The following is a 13,086-nucleotide window of genomic DNA, read 5'->3' as shown; positions in this document are numbered from 1 at the left end:
ACTCTCACCATCAGGGAAGAATATAGGGCCGATACAGTGGTAAAAAACTCAGCATTTATACCAAACAGTTGCAAGGTTTTGAACAAAAAAGGCCAGGATATGCGATCGAACGCCTTTTCAGCATCCAAGCAGAGGATGAAGGAAGGCGTTTGTCTGCGATTGAGAATTTGGATAAGATCTATAGTTTGCATCATCTTATCCATGGCCTGACAACCTGGGATGAACCCCACTTGGTCATAGTGGATCAGGTCAGGAAGGACACTGTTCAGACGAGTAGCGAAAATTTTAGCGTACAGCTTGATATCAATATTCAGTAGCGAAATAGGCCTATAGTTGGCACAGTATGAGGATTTTTACCCTCTTTATGGATAACAATTATTTTAGCTTCAAGCATGGTTTGGGAAAACTGGGACCCATGTAGGACTGCATTAAACAGGGATTTAAGATAAGGTGTCAAAATATGGGCAAACTTTTTGTAGTAGGAAGCTGAAAAGCCATCCGGACCTGGGGTCTTGGAAGGTTATTGGGACTTCAGGACAGTAGCAATCTCTTCATCAGAAATATCTTGGTTTAAGTGCATAGAGGCTTGTTCAGACAAACAGGGAAGGTGGGTGCGCTGTAGAAATTAGTTAATTATATCGCTAGCGGGATTGGAGTCCACCATGTCCCTATTCAGATTATAAAGGTTAGAATAAAAGGCCTGAAATTCTCGATTAATAGTTGTGGGAGTGTCAGAGAGGTCACCATTTCTGGTTTTAACAGCCAGAATGTTATTGCGCAAACTCTTGGCCCTAAGTCTAGAGGCTAGGATCCTATCGGCTTAGTCCCCTTTTTCATAAAAAATCTGGTTAAGTTTTCACAGAGAATTAGCCGTGTGTTCTGATAGAAACAGGGAGAGGGCTGATTTAGATTTATTTAATGATTCCAAAAGAGTCTGAGAAGGGGTCAATTTATGCTGAAGTTCAAGAGAGTAAAGCCTAGAGGTAAGGGAAGTTAAGTGAGAGTCAGGGAGTTTCCTATACTTAGAAGCCAAACTGATAAGGTGGCCCCGCAAGAATACTTTATGAGCTTCCCATAGGGTCAGCGAAGAAATATCGTGAGTTTCGTTAAATTGGAAATACTCCAACAGGCAGTTCTTAATTTGATCAGAATATTCAGAGTTATGTAAAAGAGAATCATTGATTCTCCAAGAAGCAGGGGGGGCGTGAAGCAAAAGACACAAGGTTGGCCGTTATAAGACAGTGAACCAACCAAACCGTCAGATGTATAGCAGCCGAAGTAAGCTTAAGCGACAGATCTCTGCTGAGGAGAATCATGTCAATTCTAGAATATGTGTTGTGTACTGGCAAGTAAAATGTATAATCCCTGGCAGTGGGGTCAATAATCCTAAAAGAGTCAAAAAGCAGGTGTCTCTTAAGGAGAGAAAGCAGGGCCCTAGATGCAGGAGAGAGGGAGCTCGAAGCTGGAGGAGACAAGGAGGAGGAGCGATCTAGGGTGGTATCAAGGACATCGTTAAAATCACTGGCCAGAATTAGCACTCCATTAGCATATTTGGATAGTAAAGCATCGATTTTCCTAAAGAATTGGGCTTGAGATTGGTTTGGTGCATATATATTAACCAAGGTATACAGGGTATTGTTAAGTTTTCCAAACAATGTGAGCCATCTACCCTCCTTGTCAGCATAGACATTTTCTGGAGCGCATGTTAAGTGGGAGGCAAAAAGGATTGACACCCCTCTTTTTTTTGGTTGGAGCCACAAGCATGAAAAGTTACGGGAAATGATTTAGATATCAACTCTGGGTGGAGGGATTTCCTAAAGTGGGTTTCCTGTAAAAATACAGGGTCACTTCTAGAATGTTTGTAGCCTGAATATGGGCTAATAATGTATATATGTGTGAGAGAATTATAGTCAAATGGGGATTTTAATGTAATGTGTTATGTATATACTGAGTTATTAAAGAAGGAGGAGTGAGGGGTATAAGTAGATATATGAAATGAATTGAATGCATACAATATTTATTATTTAAGGAATTTATTTCGACAGTTGTGGAGGGACTAGTTGTAGTTTATATTTGATCATTACTTATGAGAGAGGACGGGTGAGTGCTGCAGCAGCTGTCAGTGAGACTTATGGTTGATGCTGACAGGACTGACAGGGCTACTGGAAAGCTCCAGAAGTGCCTCGAGCATCCTGCGAGCCCTATAGTGCAGGCTGGCTAGCAGGGAAGTATAGCGCGAGGCAGCGGCGGGAAGGAGAGAGCACGAGCAGTAGTCTGGGGGAGTATAAATAAAGCTCCCCACTGGCTATGGGCAGCATGCTGTTCCCCCTGTTCGTGGGTGCACTCAAGTCTTCAGCGCTGCTGTGAGAGCTGGGCAGCGGCGTCTCAAGACTGAGTAGCGCAGCCAATACTGGGCAGAGCCGGGAGGCGGCAGAGAGCGGAGATTGAGAGCGGCGGCAGAGATCGCGGTGGAAAGCAGCGATTCCCCCAGCACCGCCCACACCCTGAGTACCTGGCAGGGGGCTCAGTGGGAGAAGGGGCAGCCATCTGGGTGGAAGCTGTGTGATGAGCAACCGCCCATGCTGAGGGACGGAAGGAAGCGCTTCCACAGCAACCTTAGGGAAGCCAGCGTCGCAGCCTCCTGATTCGCCTCCAATAGAAAAGGGCCAGCTGAACCAGTCATTCCTGAGGGAGGAGTCGGGGGAGGAGGCAGTGCAGACTCATCAAGCTGTAAGTGACAATATGCAAAAGCACCCCACAGTTAAAGCTCACTGACTTTTTTTTGTAATTGAGGAGCAGCTTGGAGCACTAGTAGTCTGCATAATTGTGTGGCTAAAGTAGACATTGATCCCAACATAGCCAGCCCTTTGTACTAATACAACATATAGACTGGTCCTGGGACCATCTTGATTAAGTGAGGAGTGGATAGTTAATATTCCAAAGGAACGTTCATTGACCAGACAGTGAGAATTATATAGATTTATTTATAAAGACATTATTGAACAGTGCTAAATACCTAAGAAGAAAGTGGTATGAAAGCCTATGTTTGCTAAGCTGAGAAATACAAATGTAGTGGAGTGCAGGACATTCGTTTACAGTGTGTCAAGTAATTGAAAATATACTGTTTCAGCAGCTACAACTAATACAGTTACCAAATACCAGCTGCCAGGACAAATAGTATTCCAGCAGGAGCAGTGGCAATTACAGTGGAGCGCAGGGTATCTCACTCAGACTGTAGCCTAAGCGTTGTCCGCTACCTGATAATATGAGAGCTCTATTCTAATTGAGGAGAGGAACATAAACCTGCACAAATTAATTATCCTATGATTGGGTCTTGGAGCAAGTTAACATTAGTATGACCCACTATTTAAAGCACAGTTTACAGAAGGTAGACATTTACCACTCATTTCAAATTTGGAGTACATACAGGTTGCAAGTCAGTGTACACTGAATGAAGGGCCCATACAATGTATTTATATTTTTTGAGTACCCGGGTCACTCCTAAGTTAATATCATAATTTTTTGCATTGCATGCAAAATACTTTGTATAGGTCAGGGAAGGGAGAAGGTGAAACTGTAAAGCTATTATATGACCTTATGCTCTGCAGAATGGTCTTTCTTTATTTCCTGAATATAGATGTGTTAATAATATATATATATATATATATATACCTATACTTACCTTATGAAATGTGATTTGGAGATATGTCCGGAGATCCTGAAGAAGTAGAAAGAAGAACAGGTATAACCTTTTATTGTAATGACTGCAAATATGCATACTGGGCAGACAGAGGAACAGTAATTCTTCACTATTAGGGAAAGGCTTACCCAGGCAAGCCTAGATAATTAGCTTGGGTGGAGGCAATATAACTGAATAACCATCCCTTGGGGCAATTAAATAGTTTCTTACTAGAACTGTAAGGGAGGGGTTACACGTTTAAGGGACATAAAAAGTTTAGTACGTTTTGAGGGTATATTCAAACCCTTGACGTTCTGTGAATAAACTCTAAAAGCCATAATAATTGGCACCAGAATTTGCCTCGGAGCCCCCCATGGAGAGTCGCACCACTACAAGAGAATACAATAAGAGAAATGCCAGGGGAATAAACATCCAACATAGTGCAGTGAGACAGATATGACCCTGGGGAAAAGAAAAAAGGAGGAAAACTTACGAAACACAGGAATATAAAGGAGGTTGGGGAAGTGGAAGACCAGGGGGAAACCCATCTGGCTTGAGATGCCAGTCAGGGAAAAAAAGGAAAAAGTCACTATGTGACAAAGACCGGGCATGGGCACAGAGATCATTGGGGGGTCATGGCCAGGCCTGCCCAAGGGCATAATAAACAACTAGGCCAAGAGAACTAATCTCGGCCTGGGGCTAACAACAATCAAATGTAATATCTACAATAAGAAAATCTACGGGAAATTCTCTAGCTCAGCTACTGCTCATATCATCTTCTTGTCGGGAAGGTCACAAGAAGGAGGTGTAAACGGCTAGAACAGAAGAGCAGTGAGGGGGAACCAATCCTGGTTCAAAGAATGACGAGGTGTGGAATCCAGAGCAGAAGGTTGGGAGCGTTGGGTTCCAGAAGTCGCGTCAGTGGTAGAGGAAGGCACAGAGAGACCCATAGAGGACAGAAAGCATTGAGCTTCATTCAAGGTTCCCGCTGCTTGAAAACAGTTTTGGTGCCATATGAGGATGCGGAACGGTAAGCCCCAGTGGTATCGTAAATTATTATCACGGAGTAGTGTAGTAATGGGCTTAAAGTCTTTCCACTTGAGCAACGTGGCAGGGGCAATATCTTGGTAGATTTGAAGCAAATCTTCCTGGAATGACACAGACGTGAGTTTCTGAGCCCAACGGATGATGTCCTCCTTAGCCGTGAAGTAGTGACAATGCAAGATGACATCTCTAGGTTGCAAAGGGTTCTGGGAGAGGTTGACGAAGAGCCCTGTGCGCTCTGTCTAAGAGCAGGTGATCTTCTGGAGTTGTGGGTAAGAGATGCAAAAAAAGCTTTAGGTAGTCGTTCAAGGCGGTGGAGTCAATGTCCTCGGGAATGCCTCTAATATGGAGATTATTCCACCTAGCTCTATTATCTTAGTGTTCTTGATGATCGAGCAAGAGTTGGACATCTTGTTTTAGGCTTTGTATTTCCGTGCTGAGATCATAATGTGATGAGACGACCTCATCTACTTTGGACTCCAAATGATCGGTCCTATCGCCTAAGTCAGTGAGCTCAGTCTTGACAGAATTAACTACGTCACGTACTTTGGTCTGAACAGCTTGGAAAGAGCGTTGAGTTTCCTGGATCTGACGGAACAGAGAATGGAGGTCCTTTCTGGTGAGGGGGGAACAGTCGGAGTCATCAGAATCTGAGATCTCTTGGTGAGAAGCAGATTCGCCTCTAGGTGTTTTGTCAGCAGTGAAAGCAAACTTTTTCAGACTATGGGATAGGTCTGAACCCCCTTTGTGGCGTTGACCTCTGGGCATAATGAAGAGTTGTTAGGGTAAATATATACCTTCCTCATGAAGCGAATGCAGAAATAATGTAGCAGCAGGAAACTGAAAGCGTATTATGAAATAATTCTGGATAAAGCTAGGGCCCTGGGCCTGTGGGCGTCTTCATGTAATCACATAATACCAGGAGGGGTCTCTACAACAAACAGTGTTGTGAGGGCAGAGAGAATGAACAATAGGGAGCCAGAGGTGGTTATGTCACACTCCTAGCCCACACGTTAACAGCAACACAGTCATAGCAAGGGGGCTTACCAGTGACCACTATACCACAGCAGAGTTGGTAGGAGAACAGCCTCCTCAGGGCACAGAGCAATGGAGAAAGTCTTGTGCAGTATAACAGAATGGGGCAGGCAGTTCACTCCTATCTGATATTACACAGGGATCTGAAAGTACAGTAACAGAGCCAGCATTTATATGGCAGGAGGGTGAAGGTCCTGGGCCAGCCTGTGGAAGAAGACCAGGGGGGTTGCTTACAAGATGGCCACTGAGGGCTGAAAGGGCAGTGCATGGGCTGAGAGCACTGAATAGCCTTTCTTGCCTGCTATCAGCCACATATAGGAGTGGCCCCGGACTCTGGGGATCAGCAGATGAGGGTTGATGCAGCTCCAGTGGAAAAGGAGGGAGAGGCCCCGCTGTACACTGCTCGCTCACAGACCCAAACTTCCGGTCTGTGGTCTCCAGGAGCCGCTGACAGCCTCCATTCCCTTCTACAGCGTCCTGCAGTGTCGCCGACCTCTTGCGGCTCTGGTAGCTGTCAGCCGGTGGGGCAGGCAGAGAGAGCGGGGGAGACCACCGGGTCTGATCAGTGGCAGCCGGAGATCCAGTAGGCAGGAGGGACAGCCTCTTCTCGACCCTGCGGCTCCAGCGGTATTCGCCAGCATGGGGGAGGAATCGAGGTCCCGGTCCGAGGGTAGCAGGAGGGCCGCAATCCGCAGGAGCACCAGGGGTAGCTCCCCGACTCTGCAGCTCCCACCCGACCACACAGGCGGAATCAGGGAAGGTAGGGACGCTGGTGGGATCAAAAAAGGGAACCCAGGAGCATACTGGAATAGTATTTTTGGGGCCAAGTTTGCTGTAGCTCACTATGAGTGCATCTGTTCTCTTCAGCTACCAGGCCACGCCCCCCATTGTTTCCAATTTCAAATGGTTTCAGTAACTTACATACAAGTGAGTGTATTGTCTAGTGTGCTGCATTAAGGTAACATGCCCTCCCTCTCCTTATCTTATGGCTTCATATGTATGTTTGAATGGCTTGTTGCTGATGCTCCAGTTGCTAAAGCATACTGTATATTGTAGGTGGTTGACTTCTGTTTGGTTACTCTTGATTCAGTTGGATTTATGGGAAATAAACTGTTATTGCAGCTGGTGTAATCTTCTACATACAGTATTTGAATGTCAAAAATTCCCAGACATTTTACAGGCAACAGTCATCATCTCCTGCATGGACCAGTAATTTTTTTAAGACATTCTGCACAAAATATGTTTTTTGATCAAATTATTTAAGTCATAATGCTCATACAATGTTAGCTGCATTAAACTGTCAGAAATTGCCAATCCTGGATCTTAGCAGGGTAAGCAATTTTGCAGTCACATACCTGGGTTTGTCCAACAGATTGGCAAGTATGCTTCTTTGTGAAGCCAGTGATACAGAGAGTAGACCGACTGTGAAGAAGCTGGCATTTTGTTTTAGAAACTGTTTAAGGTGATACACCCACCAAGTTGGTTGTTACAGCCATGTAATCATTAGTTTGACCAGTACTGCTTGCAAACATATGTGTAGTTAAGTGAATTGTTGGTACAATTACATTTTGTAGGCAAATATTAATAGTTTTTTCAATGTCTTGATACAGTTAATGAATTGCTGTTTTGGTAAAATGGAATTGAGATGGATCTGGTAGCATGGATACTTGACCTTAAATAATCATTCTAAACCAGATGCTTTGATGGTGGAAATTGTGTCATAACTCTAGTATTTTGTGAACTGTATTTGGGTCTATGTGTGGTTCTGTGGTAGGCACATGGTGCAGGAAACTCAGTGGACATAGGTAAGTCTAGCACATGAGGTACACAGAGATAATATCTATGGAATATTTATTGAAGATTTGCATGGAAGATATACTAAAATTGTATTAAACTTGGAACATTTTGGTTTGCACAAAGTCTGTAAATAACTTGAACATAACTGGAACTGGTGAGACAACTGGAACTGGAGTCAGGCTGGAAGCTCATATACTTGAACCGGAGAGACAACTGAAACTGTAGTCAGCCTGGGAGCTGATATACTTGAACCAGACTGGAACCGGAGGGACAGCCGGAACTCGAGTCAGCCTGCAAGCTGATACACTTGAACCACAATAAACACTAGTAGACATTGGATGGATTACTCTGGTACTGAAGTAGCAACACACTCTAGAACACACTGAAGAGAAAATGTAGCTCCTGGAAACACAGTACATGTGAAAGTACTAAATGCTGGATACACTGAGCTGGCAATGCTGCTGTAATCAGAATACAGGTATAAGTACTTAGTGCTGGAAACAGTGCTGGCAAAGCTGCTGGAGTCTCAGTGCAGCTGAAGTACTCTGAGCTGGATCACAGTGCTGGTAATACTGCTGGTAACTTGGAATGCTGGAAATAAACTGGACTACAGGAACTAGAGCTGAACACTGGAGTCTGAGCCTGAATACAGCTGAGATAGCGACGTTGTTCTGGATGATTTGCTAGAACTCTGTCTAGCCATTTTATTACATGTGCTGGTATCTATCCATGCTGCTGGCAGCTAATACTGGACTGCTTGTTATTGATATATATGATTTTGCAGATTTTTGTAAATAACTTGAATAAACTGGCTGCCTATTTCTTTTTTATTTTATTTATTAACAGTTTATTATATAGTGCAGCATTTTCCTTTGCACTTTACCATTGGAACAACAGTAATAGAACAGAACTGGGTAATAATGGATAGACATAGAGGTAGGAAGGCCCTGCTCGCAAGCTTACAATCTATAGGGAAAAAGGCATTGATACACAAGGATAGGTGCTAACTATTGCATAATGGTCATGCCATATTGCAAAGGTTCTTATTGGGTTGTATGATATGGTCACCTAGCAATGTTGGCCAAGGGTCAGGAAGATGTAAAAGTGAAGAAAGACAAAATATGTGAGGTTTTGTGTGGACTGTTCAGAGAAGATGTAATTAGATATTTGCATACAACATAGCAGGGAGTAGTTGCCTAAGTGTTTAATGTCCCTAACTTAACTTATTTACAGGTGCCTTGACAAATTCAGGATTCTGTAAATTAAATGTCAAATATAAGGGATTTTTTTTTTGTCTTTTGCCCAGGCATTACAATGTGCTCCATCATATCTCTGCACTGCTGCCACTGTTGGCTGACCTACTTTGTCACAAGCCACATCATCCTCTTGAAATGTATGAATTTGTTCTTGTCCAAAACATTCATAATCAACATCCTCATTAGTGACAGATTTACAAATAATCCCCTCACCATGTCCAACTTCCACAGTAGAATCCTCAATTTCTATGTCTAAACCATCATCAACATTACTTTTACTACTACACATCATCATATTTGCAGAGGGTTCAGAATTGGTAGAAGGTTTCTCTACTACAGTCTCAAAATGTCAGACTCATGCATAGCACTTAGAGACACCCAAAGATTCTCCTCAGGGATTTGTGAAGTTTATGATCACACAGTTTGTTCTTCAGCCTGGGGAATATAGTGACAGCAGGTAGTTATCTATTGATTTGTATCAATTTTAACTTGAAAAATGGAAAAGGCCTTCGATTCAATACTATGGCCTCATTTGTTTTCCACTATGGAACGCTTTGGTTTTCCTGCTCTCTTTATTTCCTTTATCCAGACTCTGTATAAATCTTCTTCATCCCAGATAGCCTGTAACGGCTTTTTGTCCCCCCCTTTTCCTATTCAGAGAGGCACGAGGCAAGGGTGTCCCATGTACCCACTGCTGTTTGCTGTAGTGATCGAACCTCTAGCAATGTCACTCCGATCAGCTGCTTCGTTCAGAGGTTTATCGATCGCCTCCTCGGAACTAAAAGTCTCACTTTTCGCTGATGACATGCTTCTCTTTATTTCGAACCCTGAAACCTCCCTCCCCACAATCATGGATATAATATTAGCATATCATACTAAGTCTGGGTACAAAATTAATGTTTCTAAATCAGATATTTTACCTATAACACCATTGTCTGCCCTGACCCAATCCTTGCCGATAATAAGTAAATTTACTATTCAAGATCACTCTATAAAATACTTAGGGATTCAAATTATCAGGAACCCACTTCAAATATACAGGGCCAACTTTACACCTTTACTTAATAAAGTTCTTTCTCAATTGGATGGATGGAATAAACTACCATTATCTCTACTGGGTAGGGCTGCCGTAGTCAAAAGTATAATTTTCCCTAAAATTTGCTACGCTATACAAATGCTTCCTTGTACCATTTCATCTCAAGATGTCCTCAAACTTAATAAAGCCGTTTCATCCTTTCTATGGCAGAATAAAAGGCCTAGGCTATCCCTCCTGAAATTGACTAAAAACAAAAGGGAAGGGGGTCTGGGGATTCCAGATTTTCAGCTGTATTCTAGGGTTGCACAATTCCGATACATATCAGATTGGTTATTAGAGACTTCAGACTATGTTGATTCTACTCTAGAACAATCTATTTTCCTGCCGTTCTCCCCAGGGGCCCTCCTTCATTCCCCAATACAACTTATTCCCTCATCCGTTCTACAGCACATACTTTTTAAAGACACGTATGACAGCTGGCTTACAATTCACAAGACTCTGCAATCTACCCATAGTTACTCCCCGTTTATCCCTATATGGGGCAATCCTGCCTTCCAGCCCTCCCTACACAACCCCGCAATCAGATTGTGGCGTGGAAAGGGATTAAATCTAGCAATAAAATTGTTTGATCCGGGTGGTCATATTTTCTCCTTTGCACACATAGAACGATACGATATACCTAATTCTCACTTCTACTTATACCTTCAGATACGCCACTACATATCTTCCTTGCAAAATACCTGTCCATTTACTAAGGTTAATTTACCTTTTGCGAATCTGCTTCGTTCTCTACCATCCTGTAAGTTTAAATCTTCTTCCCTATACACATTACTCCTCTCTCCACGTAATGTCAAAGGTGTTTTACCTCTGTTAGAATCTTGGAAAAAGGATATACCAGATGTTGATGGAATCCATCAATTATTACAGCATTACTCCAAAACTATGTCCATTTTACATTCTGCATATTTCCAGGAAGTACATTTTAAATCCATCCATAGGATATACATAGCACCAGCACAAAGGAAATATATGGATTCGTGCCCTAAATGTAGAATGGCAAATGCTAAATATTTCCACTGCTTTTGGACTTGCTCCAAAGTACTCCGTTTCTGGCGCATGGTTCTTTCCTTCCTTAATGCAACACTAAACCTATCCCTTACCCCCCATCCTCTAGCCTGCATTTGCCTCAATTTTTCGCACTGGACTTTAACCTCGCAACAGAAACATGTTATCCCCTTCCTAATGGTAGCTTTGACTCTAGCTAAAAAACTTATCTTAACTTATTGGACCAAGAAACATGCCCCCTTGATCCAAGAATTGAAAACAAGATTATTGCAGTTATTGTATTTTGATAAAAGGGCACTCTCTCTTAACCCAGGCTATCGAATATCGAAATTCATCGATAAATGGGGACAATTTATTTCTTCCTTGGATGTCAAATTACAATCAAACATTTTAATGGATGTACATGCTGGTAACTATACGGTTTGATACTATTTTGGAAATAGGATACTGTTATATGGATTAGATATTTGAAATGTATGTCTCAAGTCCCCATGTTGCTATATTTCAGGTACCCTCTTTCTATTACTAGGGTTCTCCTTAAGTTCATCCCCTTATTCACCTCTTTCCTACTTACCTCCCATGTCTGCGTCTCCCCACACATTATGTCCTTAACTGATTCTGTGGATATTTTTTTTCTTGTAACACCGTAATGACGCTTTTGCTTTCAACGTTGTTGGAATTGTCTATAACTACTGTACAAGATATAGATCAATCTGAAGCTCTATAACTTATGCTGCAATGCATATCTACACAGACAGTGAACTTAGTTGCTTTATACATGAACCTCGTTCTAAATTGTCTAAATTGTATATTTGCGTTAAGGTTGTTATATTTGCTAGTATTGTGTCTCTCACTTCCGGCCACGTACCTTTAATATTCCTGAAACATTGTATTCCATATATAGTCGTTTAGATGACATTATTTTGTTTAAATGAGTATAATGTGAATTTATACCTTATCTCAAAAGTGTGAAAACCTAATAAAGCTTTGAAACTAAAACTTGAAAAATTTATCTAATACAATGTTGTGTTTCAGGAGATAAAACACACATTTACTAAAATGTGCGTTTCAGCACCTGAACACAACATCAATATGGATTTTTTATAATCTATTTACAATCAATAAAAAATATGACAGTCGACATTTAGTATATATACAGTATTGTACCCCTAAGTTTAGTTGAACTTAACTGCGACCCCACCAAATGAATGTACGATGAGATAGAGAAACAAGGGACAGTCACGTACCTTTGCTTTATAGTTTATATTAGAAGACTGTAGATTTGCACCAGAAAATAAATGTATTTTTAATTACTTTTGGGTGCAACTAACTGTGACACCACAACACCCAGTAAGTTCAGTAATTTATGCTGCCTCTCCGAGACATATACTGTTGAAATATGATTTAACCTGAATTATTGAATGGGTTGCACGTGTGGCTGCATCATGACTGCAACTTGCCACACCCAACCTGCAACCTGCTCATGGTTGCATACACCCATGCAATCCTATGAATCTCGGGTGCATGCACAGTGCACACGCACATCTGCGGGCACACTATTCATGGCAAACCACACGCATTTGCCATGATTAGCAGGTACAGTAAGATGTGCTAGGACTAATCTATTTACTGCAATGTTGGTAGATATCCATGTGAAAAACAAGTGCACTTTAAACATACAGTACACAAGAGCCTGTTTGCAGCACTGGATGGCACCTGATGACAAGTGAACACTAGAGATGAGCGCCGGAAATTTTTCGGGTTTTGTGTTTTGGTTTTGTGTTCGGTTCCGCGGCCGTGTTTTGGGTTCGACCGCGTTTTGGCAAAACCTCACCGAATTTTTTTTGTCGGATTCGGGTGTGTTTTGGATTCGGGTGTTTTTTTCCAAAAAACCTAAAAAACAGCTTAAATCATAGAATTTGGCGGTCATTTTGATCCCAAAGTATTATTAACCTCAAAAACCATAATTTCCACTCATTTTCAGTCTATTCTGAATACCTCACACCTCACAATATTATTTTTAGTCCTAAAATTTGCACCGAGGTCGCTGTGTGAGTAAGATAAGCGACCCTAGTGGCCGACACAAACACCGGGCCCATCTAGGAGTGGCACTGCAGTGTCACGCAGGATGTCCCTTCCAAAAAACCCTCCCCAAACAGCACATGACGCAAAGA

This window comes from Pseudophryne corroboree, chromosome 7, assembly GCF_028390025.1.
Source record: "Pseudophryne corroboree isolate aPseCor3 chromosome 7, aPseCor3.hap2, whole genome shotgun sequence".
Classification (NCBI taxonomy): domain Eukaryota; kingdom Metazoa; phylum Chordata; class Amphibia; order Anura; family Myobatrachidae; genus Pseudophryne; species Pseudophryne corroboree.
Note: the sequence above shows the minus strand (reverse complement) of the source record.